The sequence below is a fragment of the Sparus aurata genome, chromosome 2 (genome assembly GCF_900880675.1).
Source record: "Sparus aurata chromosome 2, fSpaAur1.1, whole genome shotgun sequence".
NCBI classification, from domain to species: Eukaryota; Metazoa; Chordata; class Actinopteri; order Spariformes; family Sparidae; genus Sparus; species Sparus aurata.
In genome coordinates this window covers 13750130-13765252 of record NC_044188.1, presented here as the reverse complement: position 1 = coordinate 13765252, position 15123 = coordinate 13750130, and positions in this window count along the sequence as shown.

The window sequence follows — 15123 nt, the reverse complement described above, 5'->3', positions numbered from 1 at the left end:
TTAACCAGTGAGGGTGAAGGCCCCTGAAACAAGGCGCCAACCAATCTACCCCTCTCATAAAAAATGAATAGTTCTTGCAATGTGGGCTGTAATGGCCCCCCATTAGAAGAGTGTCTGGATTCACATTAGTCCGGCATCACCCTGGAGGACCGTGTGCCTTCAGCACTGAGGCACATAACCATAAAACTCAATCTCCAGTTTAAACGACAGTCTCCTCGCCCCAACGTGTTAATTTACACTAAAGAAGTGCCTTTGGACAACATCCAAGAATGACAGACGGCCTGGTAAGCTGCTCTACAAGTACTGAATAGTAACTGATTAATTAAACCCCGTCTGCATGTTGTATCGCAGTGAAACAGTGACTGAATGAATAATGTTCCGCAGTGGGTGTATAGAGGGACAAAGGTCACTTTCAAACACTTATGTCCGTATTTAGTTTGAAAAGGATTACAGCCTCTTTCCCTCAGAGAACAGGATTTATGATATTAAGACAGACTAAAGAAGAATATAGCCCATTACTATATATTAAATAAAAATGATCTTACTTATGAGATATGACTTCGACACTCTTTTGTCAAGTCGTTATGATGTAAATCACGAAGCGAATCATTTTGAGCCACGGGAACATTTCACTCCTCCTGTCTTCACGTTTACTCTTTGTCACTAATAGCCAGTCTGTATTCCTCTCTTTCCTAAACAAGGCCTAATGCACATTGCACCAAATCTAATTACGGGAGCATTATGACGTGAAATTCAGTAGAAGGGTAACATCACACAGCCTAATTTATGCAGCATCGTATTTCTTTCTGTAATCGGCCTCGATTAGGGAAACGTGATCGCAGGGCTCCCTTCTAACCAAATAAACAAATACACAATCAATAGCCTCTGGACGGCGGCTCTGAGAGAAACCCTTTTTTTCAGTTCCTTTGTTTTCGAGGGCTTTCCCAGCACTTCTGCTATTTTGATACTCTTATTGACATGTTTAGGGAACAACAGCTATTTTTTGATCACAGCTCCCGGATGTCAGGAAAGCAGAGAAAATGCTGCCGTCTCTCCACAGTTCTTAACCGAGTACAGAGGAGCACTTCAAACCATTTGGCTTTTTAATCCCATCCAGATCAAACCCCTGTGAGCAGAAGAAATAAGATAACAAAGTTAAAACTGTGTTTATCCTGAAGCGAACTGAGATTAATTTAGGTAACACTTTATGTTAAGGTCCTTTTTAATAAGTGTTATGTAATAGTTCATAAGGGTCTTCTTAAGTACTTAGACTCTTATAGTACTTAGACTATTTAAAGCAACATTATGTAACTGTTTTACCTTAAAATAACAGCTTCTAAATCATGTTGATGGGTCAGTGTCTTGTAACAGGGTGAATGGTGTCTCTGTTAGGTGTTTGTTGAACCTGTCCTAAGTCTTTTCTGTTGCTTCATTGGGAGTAATTCATACGTTGTCACGCACTTTTCTGCAGTTTTTGTAGCGACTAGATCCATAGTGAGAACTGTTGGGGAAGAAATATGATTGTCCAAGGACAGTATGCCTCCAACAGATCCCCCCTTTTGTCCTTGGGTAATCATATTTCTTCCCCAAGAAGAACAACATCACAGTAAGGTTAATAGATTCTTTATTATGCACTTATTAACAGAAAAAAGTTTAATTACTAACCGTTAATGAAGGCTTTCACAATATCAGACTTTCGCTGCACAATTACCATAGACAAACCAATTCATCCTGATGATATTTTCAAGATACCTTTACAAATCTGAAAAATAATAATTATATAAATCAAAGTTGTCTTAAACTTTGTTTTATGTGTGTTTGTCACTTTGGCAGATAAATGACCCTCCGAATGTCTGAGGAGGTGGAAAGAGTCTGTCAGCATAACTGTAAACAAAGTGTACCAAAAGAACAATCACACTCAATTGCTTGTGAAAATTGCACCAGATGAACGGAACACAAGATGCACGAGTCGAACATCTTCACTGGGTTATTCACACAACAATATTTAATATTTTGACATCACACGGTTATCATTGACATGGCAAAATCATGGCATGCCGACTGTGCATGCCATAAAGCATGAATAAATGCATAATAAAGCATGAATCACTTTTAATTAAGCAACAAAATGTTGTTAAAGCAACTAGCAAGTTTCTTATAATCATTATAAAAGTGTATGTGTATGCTGCTATATAAATAAGTGTTATAATAGCAGCATACACATCTTATAAGGTCAGAACCAATTACCTCATGCTTATTACAAGAACCTTAAAGGTCCACATTGTAAGAGAGTTGAGTCTTGAGTCATAATCCAGACTCAAATACTGAGGCTTTGGGATTGTAGGTCGACAAATCAACTTTCTCACAAAGTCGACCTTCAATACGAAGCATTACCATAATTCTCCTTTTCTTTTGTTTTCTTGCCGATCACAAGGACTCCACGATTCAATCTATCCCTTTCCTTTCTCATCTTCTTTCTCTGACAATTTCACATCCTCAGGTCTGTTTCTAAACCACCACATCCTGCCTCTTTCCCCCTCTTTCCCTGAAATTCACCGCAAAGTGCTGCTCTTATGTGAGTAAGACTGATTGAATAAATTCTCTGTCTTTATCTCTCTTGCCTCCCCCCTCTTTCTTGTTGTGTCTATCGCGGAGCGGTTCTCAGCAAACACATCAAACTAATTGGAGACCAACTACATCCCAGAGGAAACGGGGAAAAAAAGGACAAGTGTTCTTTGCATAGTATATTTACAGAAAGTGGAAAGTTTCTTTGCTCGAGCAGATTGTCCGAGTCCTCGATGCACACAGAGACAGAAACGCAGACACTGGTAGACAGATGTAGAGAATATAAACACAACAAATCTGTTAACAGTGTCAACACAAGGGGCGACTCTGCTGCTGTTACATTAACTGACACAATAATCTCATGTTGCAGCCTCCTCTATGGCTAACAATTAACATGATAACTCACTGACTACACTATATCACTGTAATGAATGTGCTTTGCTTCATGCTTCCATTAATCTGGCACAAAAGTCTCTTGTGTTGTGCTTAATAATTCAGTCTTATTGGGTCCATTAGCCCTGTGCAGTGATGAATGGCAGCGTTCATTTTCATGTGTCAGAGACGTTGATGCGCGGACTGCCCAACTGTCAATGTCACGGTTATCGCTTTTGCATTAATTATGAAACAAAGAGAGCCTTGTCAGGCGTCAGGCTTTGTTAATGGACCCACTGATGGTTCTGCTCTTTGCTTTGTTTGCACCAGAGCAGAAGTCAAAACCTCAGGGTTACTGCCCTGAGACCAGCTTCAGCCTCTGCAGCTTCTTGACTCACTGTGGTTAAAGGATAATCTGATCATTACATGATGTGATAGATTGCCCTAATCCTGCTGCATGTGTAAGAACAGCCGTGTCTGAATTTGCAGACTACCGAGGATGGATGCATATGTTTTATCTTTGTGTGTGTGTGTGTGTGTGTGTGTGTGTTTCTTATCCCAGCATTGCAGGATATGTGTGTGGGTGTCATCAGCGTCTGTGTATTCCCATCAGCTTGAACTCTAATAAAAAGCAGGGCCTGCAGTCGGCGTAGATTGTGCGAATCCAGAAAAGTCCCACACCACAGCTATTTCACACCCACATACTTCCTCTAATCTTATCGCTCTGCTTGCTCAGAGGTCTTTAAGTGTACGGGATTGTGTGTATGTATGTATGTGTGTGTGTGTGTTGAGAGTATGGGGCGACTATATTTATGTTTTAGTATGTTTGTGTGGGCGTCTTAACGTTTTGAGCATGTTTCCCCTTTTCTTCGTCACTGGACAGTGTGTGGTTGAGTGAGAGCAACACGGTGACGGGATGACATGAGGCCCGGGTCAAACTTTGTGCTTTTTCTTCCTCAGGAGTCAACTGAACGAGCGAGTGGATGTGGTCACCTAAAGAAAGTGTGAGCACCTCTTACCTTTTTACGTGGCAAGCGATGTGTAGTTTTTGGCTCGGAGAAGAATCAGAATTTCCTTTGAAGAGAAAACCTGCTTCTTAAAGCCCAAAAGCCCTTCACACAAGAGAGAGGGAGAACGAGAGAGAAAGTCTCAGTGCTCTTAATAAATCTGCTGAGCTGGGCTTTTCGACTTTATAGTGAATAAATGTATACGGTTGCCCATATGATAATTGTATAGGCCATCATACTCCGCAATTATTTAGACAGGTTTGATGGGTAAAAGCTCTAAGTGATTTGACTCAGCATCATTGCTTTCTGTTCAAATGGGGAACATCCTGTTTCCGGGAAAGATTTATATACATATACATCAATCACTGTCTTTTTAGCCTTTGGGCGATGCTGCCCTTCCACACTCCACAGACATAACCAACCCAGCATCTTCAACCTGACTACTGTAACTCGCCGGGTAAGAAATGATGTCTTAATTAACTATTAATAAAGGAAGAAACATTTAATCTGCACAAGAAGGGGAGCTGTTTTTCTGTTGCATTAAACATTGCACTATTATAACAGGGCAGGATGGCTTTACACTGACTGTATGTAAGCAATTATGATTAGCTGCACCTTGTATTCTTTTAGTTAAAGGTGCAATTTGTAATAAAACTAACCAGAATTATCAACAAGATGTGAGGGAATCACAGTTTTGCATAGCATGCTAACGAGCTAGCCCCTGGCCCACCTTGTTCGAATGTACTGTGCTTGCAATGTAACTCCAGCACCTCCTGTGTTTCAAGCTTCAAGTCCAGACATCTAGCTGCATGGCTAACTGAGCTAATTAGCTAATAGCAGCTACAGTTAGCAGTGTTTTGTGGTTTATGTTGATATACTTCTCCTATTTGTTTAGAGTAGGAATTCAGATAGCCAATTCTTACATATTGCACCTTTAAAGGAGACATATTCATGAGATCCATAATTTCATTTTGGCTAACTACAAGACTAGGTTTACATGCTTTAATGCTCAAAAAACATGCTCTGGTTTAGCACCTGATGACCCAGTCTGATGTGATTGGTTCACACACACCTGAGTCAACACTGCTAACAAAAACAGAGCAGCATTGCTAAATAATTTCTTACATGCCAGATAGCTGCTAGGTATAGATAATGCAAATGTGTGACATGTCGACGTTCTGTGATGTCACAAAGTCACAGAACTAAAGGTGCTGACAGGGCATTTCAGGAGCTGTGTTTTCTGAGAGGAGCTTCTTTTGGTGCTGACTTTTACCTTTTAAACCTTCAAGATCTTTTTATATGCCCAAGAACATATATATAAAACACTGAAGGAAAGGAAAAAAAACGAAAAAGCATAATAGGTCTCCTTTAAATTCTCTTCTTTTCTCGCAAATCTAATGTACACACTCTCGCAAAATATCAGACAGATTTAATGTGGAAAGTTCCCATCAGAGGGAGGTAAATGTGGAGCATCGAGGGGCAGACTTCCAAAAGCCCCCAACCAACCCCCAAGAACAAAGGCCACCTCATTCTCCTCTATAAGATAATCCGTCTGCAGCACCCAGCTGCTGATGACTCAGTTACTGGTACTCACACACACAAAGCAGACAGACACCTGGAGGTTAAATATAGGATAAAGCTTTCCCATTCCCACATGTTTGAGTAGAGGCGGAGGGCAGGGGATTTTTGACCCCCTGCCTCCGCACTGCCGCGCTGAGTCACTCTAAAAGGAGGACGGAGGGGGGTTGTGCGTCTCAGAAGGTGGTGACTAGACTATATGGCCTTCAGTTACGTCCCTCCTACCAAACGCCCACGTTACATCGCAAGACTCGTAACTCTGTGGCCCCTGAATGCACAGAGTTCCCAGAGGGCTCCAAAATATGGAATTGCCAACACGGAGAGACGGGTGAAAAGAGAGAGCGGCCATGACACAACACACATTACACATAAATGCTGACAGGCGTAGTATAATATAAAGCACTAAGTGGAGGGTTGGTGTAGGAGATGGAAGGGAGGGATTCAACTCAGAGACATCCGTTTCCCCCAGAGACCCTGCAGACACTAACCTCTCTCTCTTTAACCCCCTTCTTGTTTAAATTATGGTCTCCCTTCCTCTGTTTTCTTCCCTCACATCCAGTTTTATGGATGTCCAGAGACAGGAAATCTGTTAATATGTGGAAATGCACAACAATTAAAGTCAATCCCCCTAAGTGAAAGCAGGAACAATGAAATGGTCCCAAGAAATTCGGAGTGAAACTGTGTAGGTGTTAAATCCAAACACTGACATCGAGGACAGATGTGCCTGACATCTCCAAAAACACAAAGTTTACACGATACGAGACTAAAACTTGTTTTTGGGGCCAAATCTGATGTCTTGCACAAAAAAACAACTCCTTTAACTACATGTAGGTCCATCATCACAAACCTTTCTGTAGAGAGATATTGCTCAATAAACAAATCGTTACTTTAGATTGTAGTCAAGATGCCAGAAATACCAAATATTGTGCCAGACACAGTAAAAACGTTTGAAACACGTTGAAGAAATGGTTTATCTGACTTGGAGGGTACCTTTTACAGCGGCTATTCGGATTTGCTGAGGTTTGACTGGTTGTTTTTAGCCACACTAGCTGCATGGCTCCAGGGATGGTAAAGTCAGATGCTCCATCAGCCCAACACTTTGATCGAGACTGAAGTATTTCAGCTATGAGATGGATTGCCATGACATTTAGAACAGACATTAATGAATCCAAGAAAATAAATCCTACTGACTTTGCAGTTTTTCATGAAAAGTCTCAGTAACTATTGTATATTGTATCACCAGGAAATGTATATTTAGACTTTAATGTTTCAACACTTCTAAATCATGTTGATGGTTCAGTGTCTTATAATAGAGTGAATGTTGTCTCCGTCTCAGCCACTCCGGCCCTACATCAGTTGTTTCTGCACTGTGTAACTTCAGTGAGAGGGTCGGATCACAGCGTTACACACGTTTACTTCAACATACAAGTTTTCAACACATAAAATTGTTATGGTGTGTTGAGTTTTTTTGTAATTAGCTCCAACATTAACTCTGACAAACTGTTACAGACCTGGGATCTGTGTTAACAACAGTGGTGTTGCACTCAGAAACTGTGGGGGGCACCAAATCGCACAAAATGCCAATTTCTACACAATGTTGCTTTAAAACGTAAATTCCACCTTGGTGCTAATTAACTACAGATAATATGCTCACATACTCATTGAGGATGGTGGTGAGTGTTATAATGCTAAACATGTTAGAACTGTCATTGTGAGCCATTAGCATGCTAGTTAGTTAGCATGTAGCACAACGCATCATTTTGCCTCAGTGGCGTCCCTCAGTTGACACTCTGAACACTGTCGTACAAAGACCTAAAAAAAATGTTTTCAATTAGTTTCCCACATTGTGAAACAGCTTTTCAGATACCAGCTGTAGCAAAAAGTAACTCAGTACATTTTATCAAGTACAATTTTTGGGGTATTCATCTCACAAGAAAATGTTTCACTTTTTACTCCACACATTAATATGATAACGTTACGTTGCAGATAATGGACAAAAGATTTTTTAAGATAATCATCAATATTATTAAAATTATTGCATCAATAATTACAATCTAATAATACAATAAGTAAATTGGAAATTTGATGATAATACCTATACTTTCACAGAAGGGAAGACTTTACACTCAACATAGTATTTCTACACTGTGTTACTGCTATGTTTATTTAAGTAAAACACCACTCTTCCACCACTGAGGTTTATTTCTCATCAAAACCACAACACACTGAAAATAGAGAACAAAAGAAGTGTAAACTGTGTGGGTGAGATAAAAAATAAAAAAAAAATAAAAGAGAACTCAAAAGGACTCATAAAACATCTCGGCCCAAGATGAAAAAAAAGCAGACAATGGCAACAGCAAAATGCTGAAAAACAATAAAAGACATAAAAATAAAGATAAAGAACAAACACAGGCCTTGCATAATGAAAATAAGTAGTCATTAGCGAGTGAAGTCATTTTCCTTTTTGACCGGAAACCCTGTATCTGAGTGCAGCAGCTCTGCTCTGTTTTTGTGCTGCTGTGCGTTGATATACAAAGTTTAGCCTATTGATTGCTACCGGCTCTACGGCCCATGCATTATACATTACACTGTTGTATGGGACTGAATGAAGTTGCCTCTGAAATCTCTCATGGCTGGATGATCTCCAGAGCCTCTCTTCCCATTTGCTCTTTGCAAAGGTGTTGCTCTTTGTCCCCGTTCACCTCTCTCCGGCTTCTTTATGCGAGGCACGGCTCTTTTGTCACTGAGGATCTTTCCAGTGATAACTCAGCCCTGATGGCAAAATGGCCCATTGAAACTGAAAGGATATGGCGTTCCTCATCTCCGGAGTAAGACGACACCTTTTGTGCGTCTGCGTGTGTGAATGCATGTATGTTATAAAGGGAATGTTTGAGTGCAGAGGTATGGGTTTTCCTCCTGCCTTCCTTACATGTGAGTGACTGTTTTTCTGTGGGTTATTTTGAGTGTGTGTGTGTGTCTATGTGATGGATAATGAGTCTGCACAATGAGGGCTCATATTAACCCTCTAGGGTGTGTGACATCATCGTTTCCAAACAGGTTGGTCGATCTGAAAAAAAAAAAAAAAAGCCCTGTCATAACACACACACACACACACACAATGAAAGACTGTTTTAACTGAGCCACAGTGGAGGGAAAGATTATGTCAGTTGTTGCTTTTGATAAAGACCTTTCTCAATACCTGGTTTTTAAAATACACTTCTTACCATGACAGCACAATAGAGACGGATTTCATTGCCACTGTGGTTTTTTTATGTTTTTTTGAGTCTTCATATTCTTGATGACAAGCTTTTTCATACTACTTATAATAGTAAAAAATATAATAGAAACATATTTAATGCATTAAAGGTGCAGTGCAAGGTGAAGACTATCGGATTGGATGCAAAATACAATAAAATAAAATACAGTTGTGCCATGCAAGGTGCCAACTTGTAGCTCAGTATCATATCTTGCTCAAGGACACTTTTAAATGCGGCTGGGGGAGCCAGGGATTCAAACCAGTGGCTTTCCGATCACTACCAATCATCAGCCGCTCTGCCTCCTGAGCAACAGCCGCCCAGATGTTTCCTCCAGCGCCTCCAGCAGGACAAAGTTGTCACCTATCAAGTGAAATATATCAAAAATAAAGTGACACATTACTGACATCACTTTATGGTTGTGTGTCACGCAGTCACGTAAAACCTTACTGTTACCAATAAAAATAATTTACTCAAGTTTTTCAATGATCTGCATCATAAGTGGAAAAAAAAAATCTGCAGATGTGCCTTTTTGGTGTACACTTGTGCAACAATCTGACCTCCTGATAATCATGAAATTCAACCCAGAGACGCCGTTCAGGGCGCAGAGAGGCTCCACAGCCTGAGCAGTCCTGCAGGCTCTTCATTCGCCAGAATAAATGTTAGTTAAGTACGTTTCTGCAAAACCAAAGATACGTTGAAACTGTATGTTTTAGCGCTGTGTTAACGCTCTGCTTGGGTTTAAGCACAAAAAACACTTTGTTAGTGTTCGGGAAACATCATGGTTTGGCTTATTGATACAACCTATTTTGGTTGCTGGATCACGGATGGAGATGGTCCGACTTCCTGTGGAAAAAAGACAGTTTTGGTCGCCACCAGTAATGTTCACAGGTGGTCTCAAAAATATCCAGTGGTGTGATTCGAGCTGCGGTCGGCCGTCCCCTCCACCTCCTCGTGTGTAAGTCAGCTATCAAGTATATGATGTGAACATGATATGCCACATTTGCTTGAAGCGTCAACCTTGAACGTATGTGTGGTTTCTGGAAAGGTTAACTGCTGACATTATATCCTGGCGACTGGGCCGACTGACTCTGAGGAGGAACAGGTAGTCTGACAAACGATTTGAGAGGCTCCTCGTGAGCTTCAACCACGGCTTTAATGATAAACACGTCAAACAAGATGGACTAGACGACTATTGGCTGTGGTTCTGTGCTCGAGCAGCTCAGGTCAAGTGAAGTGTGTTTGGCCCATTAAATGCAACCCATCTGCCATTAAAAGAGCATAAAGAAGGTCTTCTGTTTGTCTTCCTTATTAGGACAAGGCTAATATGTGGTGTTTAATGTAATTATTAACTGGCAATTACGTGACAGTTGTCTCAGGTGATGTTGAGGCGTAACAAAGGTAGATTACTTCTATGGGGAGTAAATAAACCAAGTAATGATCTACTTTTTTGTTCTTGTTTTTTTTATTTTTAAGTAATGAGTAATGTGTAAAACATCACTTTTTTGAGTTATGATCCCAAACACTGGTCAACATCTACATGAGGGATTAGCATAAAGTTTGGTCGAGACAGTCATGATCCCCAGATGATGAATCAAAACGACTCTGATGATCTCCAGACTTCTCCTTCAGCGCCAACATGATGATCACATCTGTGGTTTTGACCAAAAAATGACTACACAACTGCTGGATGCGACGCCATGGATTTTTTTCTTCTTCTTCCAGACATTCATATTCTCCTCTGGGTGAAGTGTATGGTGATCCGTTTACTTTTCCTGTCTGATCCGGTCAAATATTTTATCCGTCCAAACCTTTATGACTGAATATCTGCAAAACTAATGACACTCCTGTGAATCCAGTGTAGTCTGGCTGTAGGCGTATTCTTCTTAAACATTTGTTGATCTGACGTCAGGTCTCTTTAGATCTTTGTCTCGAGTCAAGACAAATCTTCCTGCAGTCAGGTCACAAGTCGAGTCCAAGCTTCGAGCCTTAAGCCTTAAGACACGTTCCCTCCTTTTTCCCCCTCCTGTTATCTGAACTCTTCTTTTCCCTCGCTCCCTCTCCTCCTGACCTTCCCTGTCCTCTCGTCCCCCCCTCCTCGCTTCTCTCGGTTTATCTCCTCTAATTTCCTGAGGTATAGGGGGTATCGTCTCGCCACTCAGTCTGATGTTCGGCTGCCTCTTCCTCCACCGAGGAGCTGATCTCTCCCTTTAGACTCTGAGACTTGGATAATGTCCCTGTTAGTCTGCGGCATCTCTCCCGCTCTATTCTCCCAGCTGCAAACTACATATCCATCCGTGAAAGTTAGACGGGTGGATGGAGAGAGGAGGATCAATGAGTGGAAGATCAATAGGAAAGCCCTTGATCCTTCACTCATTCCTCCCACTGGACACTTCAGACACTCACAGTGAGCTCTCCATGCCTCTCTTGCTCTCTTGCTCTCTCTGATGGACTGAGCTTATGCCACTTTGATTCCTCACAAATTTGATAATAACTGCATGAGGCTGGTTCTGAGTGTGTCTTCCGGTGCAGGGATATTCTGTGGAGGAGGCTCGCCTTCACCGGTTTTGTTGTCTGATGGGACATCTGGTGGTGTCTCACCGGTAGTGCAGCAGCTCCACAGTCTCGATGTGGATGTCTTTTCCCGCTCAAAGTGACCTAGTTGCACTGTGGAGTGCTGGCTGCCCCCTTTTATGTGTGGGAGAAAATGTGCATCCAACAAATATGTCTCAGATGTGCGCAGACGTCTTATTTTTCTTATTAAGTGTTTTACGCTGGTTCCTTTCCAACTCACTTCCTGTTATCTCTGTGTTCGACAGCACTGGATGCTTTTAGGATCAACTTTTAGTGATGTATTAGAAATGACTACACATCATTTTCGAAATGTGAATTAGTTTAACTTCAATCCACTTCGTGTCCTTGCGCAAACAGGACCAGACGCGCAGCTGCTCTCGGTCGTGTTAGATGGCAAACATCCTCTTATCAGGGCCACTTAGACTTCTAAATGTATTCTCACATGAAGAAAAAAAAAAATTTGGTGGTAAAAGTCCGGCTGTAAATCATCAGCATGGTTTTTACAAAGCCCATGCTGAAGGCGGGATGCTGCAGCACCCGCCTACACGGGGTTGTTCGTCGGTGTGCCTTTACGCGCTGCGCAGCAACTGCGCCGCAGCGCTGATCCCCACATTTGCTCTGTGTGCTGTGAGCGGGACGTCACTGCACAACACGACGTGATGATCAGTTTTTTTTTTAAACTCATTGCTCTCACACAAGCAGAGTGTTTGTGAGAGGAAACAAAACATCCACATCGACGCTCTCCTCCTCGCGACTGTTTTCTGTTTGGATTTTATAAACCTTTTTTTCCCCTTTCTATTTTGTCAGATCCAGATGTTTTTGTTGGGGTATGCTGCAGCCAAAAGGACAGACGATGTGAAGAAGCTCAAACACGAGGGGCTTACGACTGTCACCATCACCGCGCTGATTGCTGCACAGATCCTTAACGAGGCGCTGATAGCCGATGATAGGATCGCTTTCAAGTGCCTTTACGCGCAGGTGCTGCACGCGGCAGACGAACAGAAAGTGTAACGGGGGTTCGGTTACAGAGAGAGGATGGTGGCGGAGATGGCGAGCTGCGGAGCTGCTTCTCATCTGGAGGACGGGTAAGACTTTTTACCAGGAGAAAAAATACAAACAAACCCTGACCTCTTTCTGTCGATTGTGCGCTCCATCGTGTTCGCTTTGGGTAACATGATGCCTGCTGTGGATGCGGCGCCTAAAATCGCTCCCGCGACGACACAGGAAGTCTTTTGTTGCTGTCGGTTTGTGGGCTCGTGTGCTTGTCCATTTGAAGTCAAACAAACACACGTTGAGCCGGGGATTCCTGGTTACACAAACCTCTCAATGAACGCAGATGCATGTGGAGAGTAAGAGGAGAGAGTCGCGGTGTGTTTGTCGGTGTGTCTGCGCTGCACGCCGCCGTGTTGTTACATTGTGATGACTCACTGACAGCAGTGTAGCAGCCCGGAGACACGAGTGTGGGCGAGCAGCGTGTTTCATAACAAAAGATCAAGATTAAACGCGTTTATTTAATGAAGTTATATATAAAATGTAGTTTTAAAAATCATACGTGAGAGGAAAATACCCTGATGTGTTACAATCCATGAAAAACAAGCACTCAAATATGACTTGGCTGCTTATATTTTTCATATTGGATAAAGATGCTGTTTGAAAACCATCTGCACAGGTCTGTTTAATGAGAAGGCCATGCGAACTGTATGTTGTTTTAGTTGTGCTGTCGAGCACAGACAGGTGAAGTGATACTGATGACTCATCGTCGCCTGTGAAAAAAGAGGCTGCTAAGCTGCCGTGTTGTCGTCAGGGTATCATTCACCTGCTGATGAGGGCTGAAAAAGTCCCAGAGTGTCAGATGCCACCAGGGCTTTAATAACACTGTGCTACAATATCAAACATTTCTCGGTGTTTTAGAATGTTATACCCATAGGTAGTTTAAATGTGCACTATGTAGTTTTGGGGAAACATTTTAAGCAAAAGAGAAAGATCTTTTCAAGATATTTTTTTGTTGAGTCTAAACGAGCTAGATAAACAAACTGACCTAAAAGGACAACACAATTTCATACTGTTGTACTTTGTTTATATTTGGCTGACCCTGAAACTTCCGGCGGCCTTATTTTTATCCGAGAACAGCTTGTTTATACAGTTATGGAAATGAATTTTTTTATGAATTTTCTTTTCCAAAACTACACTGTGCCCCTTTTAAAAGGCAAATCATTATCAGTAGCAGAAGCAGAACAATGTTTGCTTTGTTATGTTTATAACCGGCCATAAACATTACACTTAAAGTGGATGAGTATCATATTAAAGGAGTGATTGTAAAATATTAACTAACATAAACAGAATGTGATTGACCGTTTTGACATCATATCATGTCCATGTATTGTGTTTCAGAGAGATCAACAAGCTAACGTAATACCACTCGTAATACCACTTTTACCTTAGTCGGACTCTCCTCCTCACCTATTCCAGGTGGCATTCTCCTTCCTTGCTACATGAGCCATCACTATGAGAAACAACACCCTCCAGCCTAGCACACGCTTAAAATAGCAAATTACCCCAACACTAACCTGGTCACTCAGCAAGCTAGTGAGGATTTATTTATTCTAATGTAACCCTTGCAAAACAAGTTCCCCTCGAAACTATTTTGCACAGGCACCTGGGTTTAGCCCCGTACAAGTGGAGTATGGTTGTTGCAAAGAAATACAAACAAGACAGAGTGTTTTTTCCTCTATAGAGGAATGAGAAGTGGTGCAGCCAGAAGTTGGCTATTCAAGACCTTAAATGTGAATCACTAGTGTCCGTTCTGCCCTCAGTCCAACAACAAAGAGGTGGTTTCCTTGCCAGGTTTGGCTCTAGGTACTCCAGGCCTGACCACACTTTAACCCCAGCTCAGGCCTCCAGAAGTGTGAGCTTCCTGTCTCTTCTGTCTCACCCTAAACCTGCAGTGTCTTTGTCCTCCCCAGAATCAGAGCCTGGTTGGAGCTGGTGTAAATCGCCTCCATACTGTATCCCCTGTCGTCAAGCTGGCGTTCGCTGGTCTTGGAGACTGTTTTCTGCCCCGATTGGCCATGTTCACTGAGAGGCTGCTCTGAACACTCAGTATTTTGAGCTCCCACTCTATGCAGAGTCTGCTAATATGACTGCTAGCTGCACGGCTAACTGAATTCGACAGGTGGCCAATTCTTACATATTGCAGCTTTTGTTGACTGTTGTTTATCTGCACACGGATGTCCTCTCTCTTCATCATGGTTGTGGGAAGTTGTCGGGAGCATGTAGATGCTGTGGCCCTTTATCTTTCGGCCGGACACAGAACAACACCCTCACTGAACTGTCTTATCAAATGTTTGTTGTGGAAAGATAGACGCAAGTGAGCGCAGAGAAAGTCTGAGAACTCATGCAGGGAGTTTTTATTTATTGTCTGAAAACATTTGAGTGAGGACAAAGCAGCCCTTTCTCTCCAAGGAAGACATGATCACCGTGGTAACTAATGAGCCTTGGCGCTGTTGTGGTGCGACAACCTGGCACAAGCTGGGAATGCGTTGACCTTGAGGAGGAGAAGAACCGTGTTTCCTGCACAGATGTTTGAGAACAAAGGAACCCACAGTGCCTTATCGAGAGTAACAGGCGCCTAAATAAAAGAGCCACAATTTGTTAAGGTTTAATTTCCTAATTTCCTGATGCATCATTCTGCTTTTGATGGCCCCGTTGAACAGACACAGGGCGGTATTTGACCTACTTTTTCAAGCCTGCTGCTGGTGGCAAACTCGTTCTTC